The 13,001-nt window shown below is 46.5% G+C and overlaps 1 pseudogene; it reads left to right on the top strand.

Annotated features, from left to right (window-relative positions):
• The first annotated feature begins 9,744 nt into the window (after positions 1–9,744).
• LOC146046555 (5S ribosomal RNA) lies at positions 9,745–9,864 on the top strand (annotated as a pseudogene).
• Positions 9,865–13,001: the final 3,137 nt, after the last annotated feature.

Below are 13,001 nucleotides of genomic sequence, written 5' to 3'. Positions count from 1 at the left end.
GGTGAGAGAGGGGCCTACAGCGTCCATGATGTTATTTTGGGCTTTAGAGCTGGGGCTGTGCTGCTCCCCCGCTCCCCTGCCCGCTGTGTCTGGACTCCAGGAGAGAGACGTGCTGCTATGTAAAATTCATATCTCCCGCTGGACCGCTAGCCAATAGGCGCTCGCGGTCCAGCAGCTACCAGTTGATTAGCTGCTGGACCACAAGCGCCCATTGGCTAGCGGTCCAGCGTGAGACGTGAATGTTACATAGCAGCACGTCTCACTCCTGGAGTCCGTACACAGCGAGTGGGCTGGCGGAAGACTTTACAGGTGCTGGGCGGCCTGGAGCAGGTTCCGGAACGCCGTTCCTGATGACGTCATTTCCAATTTAAACTTCAGGAACGGCGTTCCGGACTGTTCCGGCTCAAAAATAGCCCTGCCTCCTTTCATTCTTAAGGAAGAGAGGGACCATCAGCAGGGTGGTCAGGTCTGATGAGTAGCGCCAGTCCTGTCTGTCACCACAGATCTAAGGGCCGAGAGCGCAGAGTGCAACTTCAGGGGGACTCTTATGGGAGCTGCCCCTTAGTAGAAAGGGTATGCAGGTACCAGACTGTGGGATAGCTTATCTCCAGTCACAGGGAACCTGTCCAGAGTGTTGCAGAAAAGGGGGGGTGGGGTCTATAGCAAGTCCCAAATAAAGGTGATGGCCATCTCTTCTAGAAAAGCCCAGGGGTCAAGGATGGTCTGGGGTCTGCACTCCCAGCAGAAGTGTAGGAAAATGTGGGTGAGGGTCCCCCATCCCTGCATCGTGCCTGAGACACACAGAGGGATGCAGGTGAAGTGGGCATGACAGGAAGGACTCACAGCTATGCGCAACGCACCTGAGGACCGGAGCTTGCGTGGCTGGAAGATCTGCAGGCAGGAGATAGGTCAGTCTGGAGGGGAGGGCATCAGCAGTAGGTTCCCGGACAGTCTGTATGTTAACCGGCAGGGCAGGATGACGGGGTCGCCATGGATCGGGTCCTGGCACACGTCCAGCTGGCGGGGAGGTGGCTTCACTGAAGGTGGAGGTCACAACCCACAGGGTGGGACTACTCTCTCCCGGGCGCATAACGGAGATCCGTCTTGTCTGCTTCCTAGCCAGGCCACGCCCCTGTACAGCGCACGTATCAAGACGCACGCAAGGCATCTACTTGCCTGTCTGCCTGCAGAGTTCGCAGGCAGCCGCTACAGACCCTGCTAGAGGTTACGGAACGCCGTTCCTGATTACGTCCCTTTCTATCTGATCTTCAGGAACGGCGTTCCGGACCGTTCCGGCAAAAAAATAGCCCTGGGTATAATACTCCCAGGTTGGGTGATCTCTCTGTATAGATGCTGGTATGATATAGCCTGTAAAATACTCCCAGGTTGGGTGATCTCTCTGTATAGATGCTGGTATATTATAGCTGGTATAATACTCCCAGGTTGGGTGATCTCTCTGTATAGAGGTCGGTATATTATAGCCGGTATAATACTCCCAGGCTGGGTGACCTCTCTGTATAGAGGCCGCTATATTATAGCCTGTATAATACTCCCAGGCTGGGGATCTCTTTGTATAGAGGCCGGTATATTATAGCCGGTATAATACTCCCAGGCTGGGGATCTCTCTGTATAGAGGCCGGTATATTATAGCCGGTATAATACTTACAGGCTGGGGATCTCTCTGTATAGAGGCCAGTATATTATAGCCGGTATAATACTCCCAGGCTGGGGATCTCTCTGTATAGAGGCCGCTATATTATAGCCGGTATAATACTCCCAGGCTGGGCGACCTCTCTGTATAAAGGCCGGTATATTATAGCCGGTATAATACTCCCAGGCTGGGGATCTCTCTGTATAGAGGCTGGTATATTACAGCCAGTATAATACTCCCAGGCTGGGGAACTCTCTGTATAGAGGCCGGTATATTATAGCCGGTATAATATTTACAGGCTGGGCGATCTCTCTGTATAGAGGCCGGTATATTATAGCCGGTATAATACTCCCAGGTTGGGAGATCTCTCTGTATAGAGGCCGCTATATTATAGCCGGTATAATACTCCCAGGCTGGGCGACCTCTCTGTATAGAGGCCGGTATATTATAGCCGGTATAATACTCCCAGGCTGGGTGATCTCTCTGTATAGAGGCTGCTATATTATAGCCGGTATAATACTCCCAGGCTGGGCGACCTCTCTGTATAGAGGCCGGTATATTATAGCCGGTATAATACTCCCAGGCTGGGTGACCTCTCTGTATAGAGGCCGGTATATTATAGCCGGTATAATACTCCCAGGCTGGGCGACCTCTCTGTATAGAGGCCGGTATATTATAGCCGGTATAATACTCCCAGGCTGGGTGATCTCTCTGTATAGAGGCTGCTATATTATAGCCGGTATAATACTCCCAGGCTGGGTGACCTCTCTGTATAGAGGCCGGTATATTATAGCCGGTATAATACTCCCAGGCTGGGTGATCTCTCTGTATAGAGGCTGCTATATTATAGCCGGTATAATACTCCCAGGCTGGGTGACCTCTCTGTATAGAGGCCGCTATATTATAGCCGGTATAATACTCCCAGGCTGGGTGACCTCTCTGTATAGATGCCGGTATATTATGGCCGGTATAATTCTCCCAGGCTGGGTGACCTCCCCGTATAAGATAATAATTATGCCTTTAGTCAGTATTATCAGGTTGGCACACTGTGGGCATGTACCCGGGTCATCAATGATATGCTGCAGCCTCTACATTTTTCCTTGTCTTCTTCCCCCTGAAGTCACATTAAAAGACAATCCTCAGATCTATCTCTCATACAGCGGCGACACGAGAGAGCGCAGATCTTCGCAATGTGCCCTCTCAGTCATTCCACGCATGGCTATTGCTTTCACTCACGTCACCCCGTCCCTACCGTGTCACAGCGGATAAACTCAGGCATGTGCGATCAAGTCACTAAATCCGCTGTTAAAGAGGGGTCTTTAACTCTTCCATCTCCAGCGTTCGTTAGTGCTGATTACACTCTTCCCAGCGCTTCTGGGGCTGACAGGGTTAAGAGCGCTGTCACAACAAGCCTTCAGACCCATTTGATTGGGATGGGGACTTATCACACTGTCACCAACTCACTTTTCATTAGGCTGTTGCTCTCCGTTAGACCAGCCAAGCAGAAGAACTCAAACACATGCACAAATTAAATCGACATCCAAATTCAACCAATATACAAAGCAATTTAAATGATATTCATTAGAGCCATGACAAGTCCTGATGTGGCTTTCAGAAGCAGAGTCCTTCAGATTTTGCCAACTTGGTCTCGCGGTCACTGAGGCGGAACTACAGCGACTGTACCTCTGCGTTTAAAGATTCCGGAGACCATAGTGGCGCCTTCTCCCTGTCAGTCCCTACCTCATCCCGAAAACCTCTGCGGCCAAACTGCGCCCCAACTCTGGGAAACAAAGGGTCATCTCCAGCCAGCCAAGGCATCCCTCTGTCTTCCTTGGTTCCGGGAGCCTATGTAACCCCTCCTCGCTCCTCATATCCTTGCCTTTTATCAATGCAGCAATTAAACAGAATTTCATATTCAAGTGATTTTTTCTCTTTCTCTTTCTCGGCTAAAAAGGTCACTAATTTACTGTTATAGTTGTTATAAATGTGTCCCCAGTTTCCTGCCGCATAAAAGAGATCTACAATTTTACAAGTAAGTGAAATTAGGGATTTTACTAGGTTAATTTTAATGGTGGAAAAATAAAATAGCTTTTTTTTTTCTATACAGTTGCTCCATCCGTCCCCCCCACACCCACTCTCTTCAGTGTCCGCTCACAAGACAGCCTCTGCTCAGGGATGTTACTCACCTGTACAGCTGTCAGCATTTTCTGTCATGCGGCCAGCCAGGGTGCGATGGAGGGAGCTGATCTCTAAGACTTGCATCGATTTTATGGCCCGGTCCAGTTCTACAAATACAAAAGGCTGTTTATTGTGTATAGGGATTTCACATAACACAGATACAGTGAGCCCTATCGATATACTGTATATTCAGTCAGTAACAGATAAGTGTTAGATCTGGAGTCCTGAGCATCTAATGCCAGCAGGTAACCATTCACCATCTAATGATTTTCCCCAAGCTCGCAGCACTGAGTAAACTCACTTGGTACTTCATATTTTGAATGTAAGCTCTCACGAGCAGGGCCCTCTTTCCTTATGTACGTTCTCACGAGCAGGGCCCTCTTTCCTTATGTAAGCTCTCACGAGCAGGGACCTCTTTGCTTATGTAAGCTCTCATGAGCAGGGCCCTCTTTCCTTATGTAAGCTCTCACAATCAGGGCCCTCTTTCCTTATGTAAGTTCTCACGAGCAGGGCCCTCTTTCCTTATGTAAGCTCTCACGAGCAGGGCCCTCTTTCCTTATGTAAGCTCTCACAAGCAGGGCCCTCTTTCCTTATGTAAACTCTCACGAGCAGGGCCCTCTTTCCTTATGTAAGCTCTCACAAGCAGGGCCCTCTTTCCTTATGTAAGCTCTCACAAGAAGGGCCCTCTTTCCTTATGTAAACTCTCACGAGTAGGGCCCTCTTTCCTTATGTAAGCTCTCACAAGCAGGGCCTTCTTTCCTTATGTAAGCTCTCACGAGCAGGGCCCTCTTTCCTTATGTAAGCTCTCACGAGCAGGGCCCTCTTTCCTTATGTAAGCTCTCACGAGCAGGGCCCTCTTTCCTTATTTAAGCTCTTATGAGCAGGGCCCTCTTTCCTTATGTAAGCTCTCACGAGCAGGGCCCTCTTTACTTATGTAATCTCTCACGAGCAGGGCCCTCTTTCCTTATGTAAGCTCTCACGAGCAGGGCCCTCTTTCCTTATGTAAGCTCTCACGAGCAGGGCCCTCTTTCCTTATTTAAGCTCTTATGAGCAGGGCCCTCTTTCCTTATGTAAGCTCTCACGAGCAGGGCCCTCTTTACTTATGTAATCTCTCATGAGCAGTGCCCTCTTTCCTTATGTAAGTTCTCACGAGCAGGGCCCTCTTTCCTTATGTAAGCTCTCACGAGCAGGGCCCTCTTTCCTTATGTAAGTTTTCATGAGCAGGGCCCTCTTTCCTTATGAAAACTCTCACGAGCAGTTCCTTCTTTCCTTATGTAAGCTCTCACGAGCAGGGCCCTCTTTCCTTATGTAAGCTCTCACGAGCAGGGCCCTCTTTCCTTATGTAAGCTCTCATGAGCAGGGCCCTCTTTCCTTATGTAAGCTCTCACGAGTAGGGCCCTCTTTCCTTCTTTCCTTATGTAAGCTCTCACGAGCAGGGCCCTCTTTCCTTATGTAAGCTCTCACGAGCAGGGCCCTCTTTCCTTATGTAAGCTCTCACGAGCAGGGCCCTCTTTCCTTATGTAAGCTCTCACGAGCAGGGCCCTCTTTCCTTATGTAAGCTCTCACGAGCAGGGCCCTCTTTCCTTATGTAATCTCTCACGAGCAGGGCCCTCTTTCCTTATGTAAGCTCTCACGAGCAGGGCCCTCTTTCCTTATGTAAACTCTCACGAGCAGGGCCCTCTTTCCTTATGTAAGCTCTCACGAGCAGGGCCCTCTTTCCTTATGTAAGCTCTCACGAGCAGGGCCCTCTTTCCTTATGTAAGCTCTCACGATCAGGGCCCTCTTTCCTTATGTAAGTTCTCACGAGCAGGGCCCTATTTCCTTATGTAAACTCTCACGATCAGGGCCCTCTTTCTTATGTAAGCTCTCACAAGCAGGGCCCTCTTTCCTTATGTAAGCTCTCACGAGCAGGGCCCTCTTTCCTTATGTAAGCTCTCACGAGCAGGGCCCTCTTTCCTTATGTAAGCTCTCACGAGCAGGGCCCTCTTTCCTTATGTAAGCTCTCACGAGCAGGGCCCTCTTTCCTTATGTAAGCTCTCACGAGCAGGGCCCTCTTTCCTTATGTAAGCTCTCACGAGCAGGGCCCTCTTTCCTTATGTAAGCTCTCACGAGCAGGGCCCTCTTTCCTTATGTAAGCTCTCACGAGCAGGGCCCTCTTTCCTTATGTAAGCTCTCACGAGCAGGGCCCTCTCCACATGTGCTTTTCTTAGAATATATCTCTGCCACCCTGATAATTATCTCAGTGACCTGTCCCCAGATGGCACTGTATTTACTCACCATGTACTTGTCCTACATTGTCCTGTACTGTAATCCGTTATTTCATAGTTCTTTGCTCATTTACGTATAGTTAGGCGCTGCAGAACCCTTGTGGCGCCATATAAATACACAATAATGATAATAATAATAATTAGATATCGGGTTGTGGTAGGCAGACCTTTGACATGTTTCATTTAGATCAAGGGTTGACAGTTAATAGGCTGACACCAATAGGTCAACAGGTACAAGGTTGACCCAAGCAAAATCTTGAAATGGAAAAGGTCGACGTGTGAAAGGTCGACATACATTTTTTCAAATAATTTTGTGTCAGCATTGACATCTGAGACCGTGGGCCCCCCAATTAGTGTAACATGTTTATCGCGCCGCTATAATATTTCCTGCTTTGCCTCATTAGCGAGGCGAAGCAGGAGGGGAGACCAACAAGATGTATTACATCTTGTCTGCCGAAGCGGGGGGAGCGCTAACTCCCCCCTTCGGCGATTTCCCCTCCTGGAGATAGCGCATCAGTTTACACTGATGCGCTATCTCCTTTCCCCCAGCCGGCTGGACTGGGCATGCGCGGGATCTCGTTACTCACGCGAGATCCCAGCGCAGCCCAGAGCTAACAGCAGGGAAAGTGCTGTCCCTGCTGTTTAGATAGGGCTTCGCCAGCAGCAAGCCAAAACCAGCATCGGGCGGAATGGTCAGCGATGCTGACCGTTTATACATTCGTCCTGCTATCATATAGATAGCAGCGCTGATATGGACAGGGGCGCATAGTGCCCCTGTCATTTACCGCAGGCTGGCTTCATCATACATGGGGGAGAAGCGGTATCAGTGCACATAACGTGCGCTGATACCTCTTCTCTCCCATATTGAATGGTCATCCTGTACATCTGCCCCACTGTTCTTTATGGGGATAGATACCACTGCTCCAAGCTTTATACATTTACCCCATTGTGCAAAGTGACTGCATCATAGGAGATGGTGTTAGTGGACAAAATGCTGAATTGCGTCTCATTACCAGACTACCAGACCCACACGTGACACCTGCACATAACATCCTCTGTCCTCTGTGATCTCAGCATGGACCTCACAAATCAGGGGACTGGAGACTCGCTGTTTGTGCCCCCACCTAGCTACATCCGCACATTGCTGGCTGCGGGAAGAGTGTACTGTAATATATCAGCAAGCATGGACGGCGCATTGCCCTGCACAGCAGGTGTGATAATATTTATCCAGCAAGGTGCTATGCAGAGGTACAACGTCACTTCATCCCCATTCCTGCTATAGGGGGTCTCCATTCATTAATTCGATTCAGCGGGCTCTCTCCTACATCATGTCTGGTCAGCATCACGTCTCACATTAATCACACAGGTGACTTTATATAGAACGTGTCATTGGATCCTTGCACGCTGAGTTCACCACACAAGTGCGAATGGATGTTTAGCATAAATATCCATTCATAGCCTTGCATGGGGGGAGGAAATCATTCGATGGTCCCCGTCCATCGAATGATTTCTAGGGTGCACAGATCTGCGGCGCCCCTGACATTCGCTGACGCCAGCTGCCCGCCACCGCGTCACGGCCACATTAGCACGGGAACGCCCGGTGTTTTCATGGGAACTCCCTTAAAATTCTGGGCGTTCCCATAGGCGCAAACAGTCACCACCGCCCCACGCCCTGCTAGGTGCGAACGGGATGACGAATAACCAATTCACCTCGCCCGCTCGCACCATGCATCTGCACATGCGCGTAAATGCTTATGCGCATACGCTAAATCAGAATCATCCCCTAAAGTATAGGATGGCTCCCAATTACCGACTCTCCGGCTTACTTGTTACACTTAAGCCCTTTCGCAGGAAGGAACAATCCCATTAATGAGCATTCAACAAATCTTGTCTGGCCTGGTCCATTTGATTCTGTCCCCCTCCCCCCATGGGTGTGGATGGTTAGGTCTACAATAACTAGGTCAACAAGCATTGGGTCGACACCACTAGGTCAAGTATCTACTTTCTTTCTGCAGCCTTTGCTATATTTTATGCACGTTATGCATTAGTTACATCTTCATAATTGGCACCTCAAAGTGTGGTATGAAGTCGACATTTAAGGTGTCGACGCCAGCATTTGATCGTCAAGCAGCATGCCAACATTTACAAGTGTTAATATGGTGAAACTGTTGCCATGTTCATAATGTTTCTTGAAAATTTTGATTTAAACCTAAATTGATTTACACAAAAATGTACTCTCGAAATGTCAAATCTTGACATTGTCAATCTGTCGACATTTGTAAATGTGAACATTTTCTACGTCAGCCTTATGTCCATGTCAACATTCAGAACCAGTGCTCAATAGATACGGATAGATGTCTATTTTTCTTTTTATGTCCTATCATTTGTTTTTCATTATTAATGTATATAATTAACTCTTTATACCAAGATTGTGTAGAATAGGGGTGGCCAAACCGGTCGTCGAGATTTACCAACAGTCCACGTTTTCCAGACCCCCTAGCTGGGGCACAGCTGTAGTCATTACTGTCACATTTTCAAACCTGTTGCATTCATTCCTACTAAAGATCCACAGGTGGCCTGAAACACATGATCTGTTGGTAGATCTTGAGGACCGGTTTGGCCATACCTGGTGTAGAACATTGTCTAGAAGTCTGTTCTTCCTGCAGGGGTCCAGGAGCTATACTACACCAAGTTACGGCTTGGAATCTCACCAACCAGTTGGCCGGTGCCTACACACTGAGCTGCCCCCTCAATGCCGTGAACATCTACCGCTGCTTAATGGGGCGTCTGTCATTAGAACAGATCTTCCAAACTTCCTGGAAATCAGAACATAACAGGTTGGTGGTATTGTCTCACCAAATTAAGACAGATGAGAGATGCCCCTAACAAGCTACAAAATACTGGATGGTGGGTTTTAATATTTGGGGCATTTACACACTATGCAAATATGACGGACACCCCAGCGACAGGAGCAGCGGCGTTACCTGACCAGAGACCTTCCACACTGTGACCCCCAACCAGCCGCACTTGAACCTTTCCTGGACTCCATGCACTGACGCCTGGCGGCGGCGTCCCAGGTACCAGTGTCCTCTATTTGCGTCTGGCAGAGGAGTGACACTTCCTTTCCTTTAAACAAACCGCTACAAACACTTATGTTTACATTGTAACAAGTGGTAATTTAACTTTGTTAGTAAGTTTGTGCAGTAGCCAGCATTGGAGCTGAGCTACTTTGTGGGGCAGCAGCATTGTGGACATAACTGTGGATACTGGAGAACCCCATTTGCTACTTACCACCAGAAAGAAGCAGGCAAGCTAAACCAAGCGCAGAGGCATTTAACCCTATATTTACTAAATATCTCAGGCTTGAATTTCAGTTATACAACCAACCTGAAATATTACCTATATTAATTAAGCATTTCTGCTTTATCAACTACTAATTGCTTCTACCCCCCCTTCCCAATCCCCCAACTTCCCATCTCCCCCCTACCCTCCCCCCCTTTCATTATTTTCCTTTGTCATGTCATAACTGCAGCAATTTTGAGGACAAGTATTTAGCTGTAAGTCCATTGGTGGCCATACAAGTTGGGTATCCAGTCAGCTATTAATGCTTTAACCAGACACTTTGAATTTTGGGAAGTAATCCTCAAAAAATACCACCATACCTCACTGGAACTGCCCAAATACTTTCCGAACTTGGAAGCTAAGCAGTGACGGGCCAGAATAGTACTCTTGTGGGGGACCACTGAAGAACATCTGGTGTGGTATTAATATAGAGGTATCCCTAAGATAATTGCACTGGACACGCCTACTGCATGAGCAATACAAGCTGTGAAAATACCAAAAATACCGTTGCTGGGGTAACATATATCCCTTGTATTGTATTGTATTGTCTTCTACCACCTATGTGTATGAAATTGTAAATTAATTTTACAACAAAAGTTAGTGCCCCTAAAAAGAGAGTTATCTTTTTTCTTCTTTCTAATGTAACATATATCCCTACAGGTGATCTAAACCTACAGGGGATTAAAACCATTCATTTTTGCCCATAATCACATTGTCCATATATCAATGATGATAAGGACGTAATGCGCTGAATGGAGAGTAAGGTGTGAAAAGTGAAAAGTGCCATCACACAACATTTTATGTATTATATGTTTCATACAATTGGTGCCCTTTCCTCACCCCTTTTACTCTCTTTCTTCTTATTATTTTTTCAAAACCTTGGATATTTTTTCAAAACCTTGGTTACTCTATATTAAAAGATCGAAATAAATGCTAAGTTTTAAACTAATTTCATATTTACAAAAAACAAGAGTGCGCCCACAAAGCCTTTTTTCTGTCTTGTGTTTGCCTTCTCCCGAGCAAACAAAAACCCCCCACTCATTTACACACTATGCAAATATGACTAATTAGTTGAGAGGTTTGTAGTACTAGCGTCTTGTAAAGGGTTTGGTCCCCTTATGCCACCACTGGATTAAGCACTCTGGTGGGGATTCCCTTACTTGAATACAGGAGCTGAGTAAAGGCCAGAAACCATCGGAGGAAATAATGGGGTAGATGTATCAAGCTGTTATGGAGAAGTTGCCCTCAGCAATCAGCATCTACAGTACCTATCATTGTTTAGGCTGTACTTGATAAAAGCTTCCGCACATCTCATGTGTTGCCATGGGCAACTTCTCCACTCTTCTCATTGCTTGATACATCAACCAACAATTCTGTTGGGACATATGGAGTAAATTAGACATTTTATTATCACACATGGTTGCTATCCAATCAGCTGCCACATTCCATACACACCTTCAGCCCAGGCTCGCCTAACTATTTGTTTGTTTCTATCCATCAAAGTCTCTGTTGACCTTGAGAGGTCCACCACTGAAGTACTGCATGGGGATGGGGTGGTGGTGGTGGTGCTGGTAAGGGGGATTGTTAATAACCTCTGATAATTGAAGATTGTGCATCTGGAACTCTCCTCCCAGTCACTAAGCTGTCTCTACATTCCCGCCTATTGTTTCAGAACTAGGCTGTTCAAGCTTCATTTAAGATTTCCATCTTCCTTGTAGCCCTGAGCATATCACTGAGTCATAAATTAGTTAAATTGCACATTTATCAAAATGTTATTTTCAGATACTGCACAATGATGATAGCTGTAGAATGTGGGCTGGGAGATACTCCAGGCTAAACGGACACGAGGGTCATGTCTTCCAGCAGGGCCTTGAATTTTGAAGACTGTAAAAATGTCCTTTCTTCCACGTCCTGAGAGATATCAAGTCATTTTTACCTCATGCAACCCCTCAGGAGTGTTCATTCATCAGGCTGTGGGCTACGCCATTCAACTAACAAAGCGGCAATTTATGTATGAATAAAGTGGTTGGTAAAATAGGCCTCAGACAACACAGAACTGTACCTCAGTGAGCATTTAGTATCATTTATCTCCAATTAGCTCCAGGATTTCTCATGCTATTAAAATTCAAGGTTTCTCCTACCCCCATTGTAAAACCACTCTTAGATTTTAAATAAACCCCTGTGTCCCGTGGTTATGCTTTATCAGATCTACAGTGTCTCGGTCTACAGTCAAAAATTCGACAACGATTGGTCGACGGTCAAAAGGTCCACATAGTCAAAAGGTTGACCTGGAAAAGGTTGATGTAAAAAAGGTCGACATGAGCTTTTCATTGGTTTTGTGTCTATGTTGACATAGGTCGACATGGACACTGTATAAGTGTACCACCCTCCCTTGAATGGCTAACTGCACTTATGGACGGTAAAGTCTGAACACAGATTTTTTTTTTTATAATAACTCATGTTGACCTTTGTCAACTTTTTTTCATGTCGACCTTTTGGCCATGTCAATCTTTTGACATTGTTATCCATTTTACATCCTGCTATCTAACCACCACCGCGTGCACCTCTTGTAATCTGTCTGTCTCCCCTTCCTACTAGATTGTAAGCTCCTCTGAGCAGGGCTCTCTTCCCTCCTGTTGTCAAAGCCTACTTCTCTTCACATTTCACTCACAGCTCTCCTATACTCCAACACTCAGTGACCATCTTTGTCCGCATACTCATCTCCATCATTGGCTTCTAGCCTCTAGTTGTATGTTGATCGAGTCCTCACTACTTATATCCAAGCTGTAATGTGTATTGTACTGTGGTGCTCTTTATTTGTACTGTATTTTTGTTATTTATTCAATGTTATGCCAAGCTTTGTCTCCCTGTATTGTTCCATTGTATGGCGCTGCGAAACACTTGTGGCGCCTTATAAATAAAATTATAATAATAATAATAATAATTGTCGACCTTTTGACTGTTGACCTATTCACCATGTCAACCTTTTAACTTGCGATCTTTTGACCATGTCGAACTTTTGACTATGGACCAATAGTTGTGAACCTTTTGACCTAATGACTAGACACTGTATCACAAAGTGAACCCATCTCTTTATTACACAAAATTACATTATGCGGGAAAGGGTTGTTTTAAGTGTAATTCCATCGAGTCCACCCTGCCCGCTGCATTCGGAAAGAGAAAGTGTTAGGCAAAAGATGTTTAATATGGGGCATACAAATGCTATAATAATCAATGGGCTTCTACTTTTATTTTTCAGGTGTGGATTAGCTCACAGAAAATGTCTAGGTAGACCGTCAGTAAGTTAGCACCACAAGGTCCAGATGCACTAGGTCTACATTGATAGCAGGTCAACATATACTATGTCAACAGTGATAAAAAATCAAAAAGGAAAAGGTCAACACACAAAAAGGCCAACAGTTTTGAGGTTTTCTGTGCGCCAATGTCGCCACATGAGCACATGGACCCCCAATAGTGTTGAGCAGGGATGGGCAACACCGGCCCTCCAGATGTTGGTGAACTACACATCCCAGGATGCTTTGCATCAGTTTCCGCATGGCCAC

Source organism: Crinia signifera, chromosome 11 (assembly GCF_055691185.1).
Source record: "Crinia signifera chromosome 11, ASM5569118v1, whole genome shotgun sequence".
Lineage (NCBI taxonomy): Eukaryota > Metazoa > Chordata > Amphibia > Anura > Myobatrachidae > Crinia > Crinia signifera.
The sequence above is the reverse complement of the archived record's forward strand: the minus strand, read 5'-3'. Positions and strand labels throughout refer to the sequence as shown.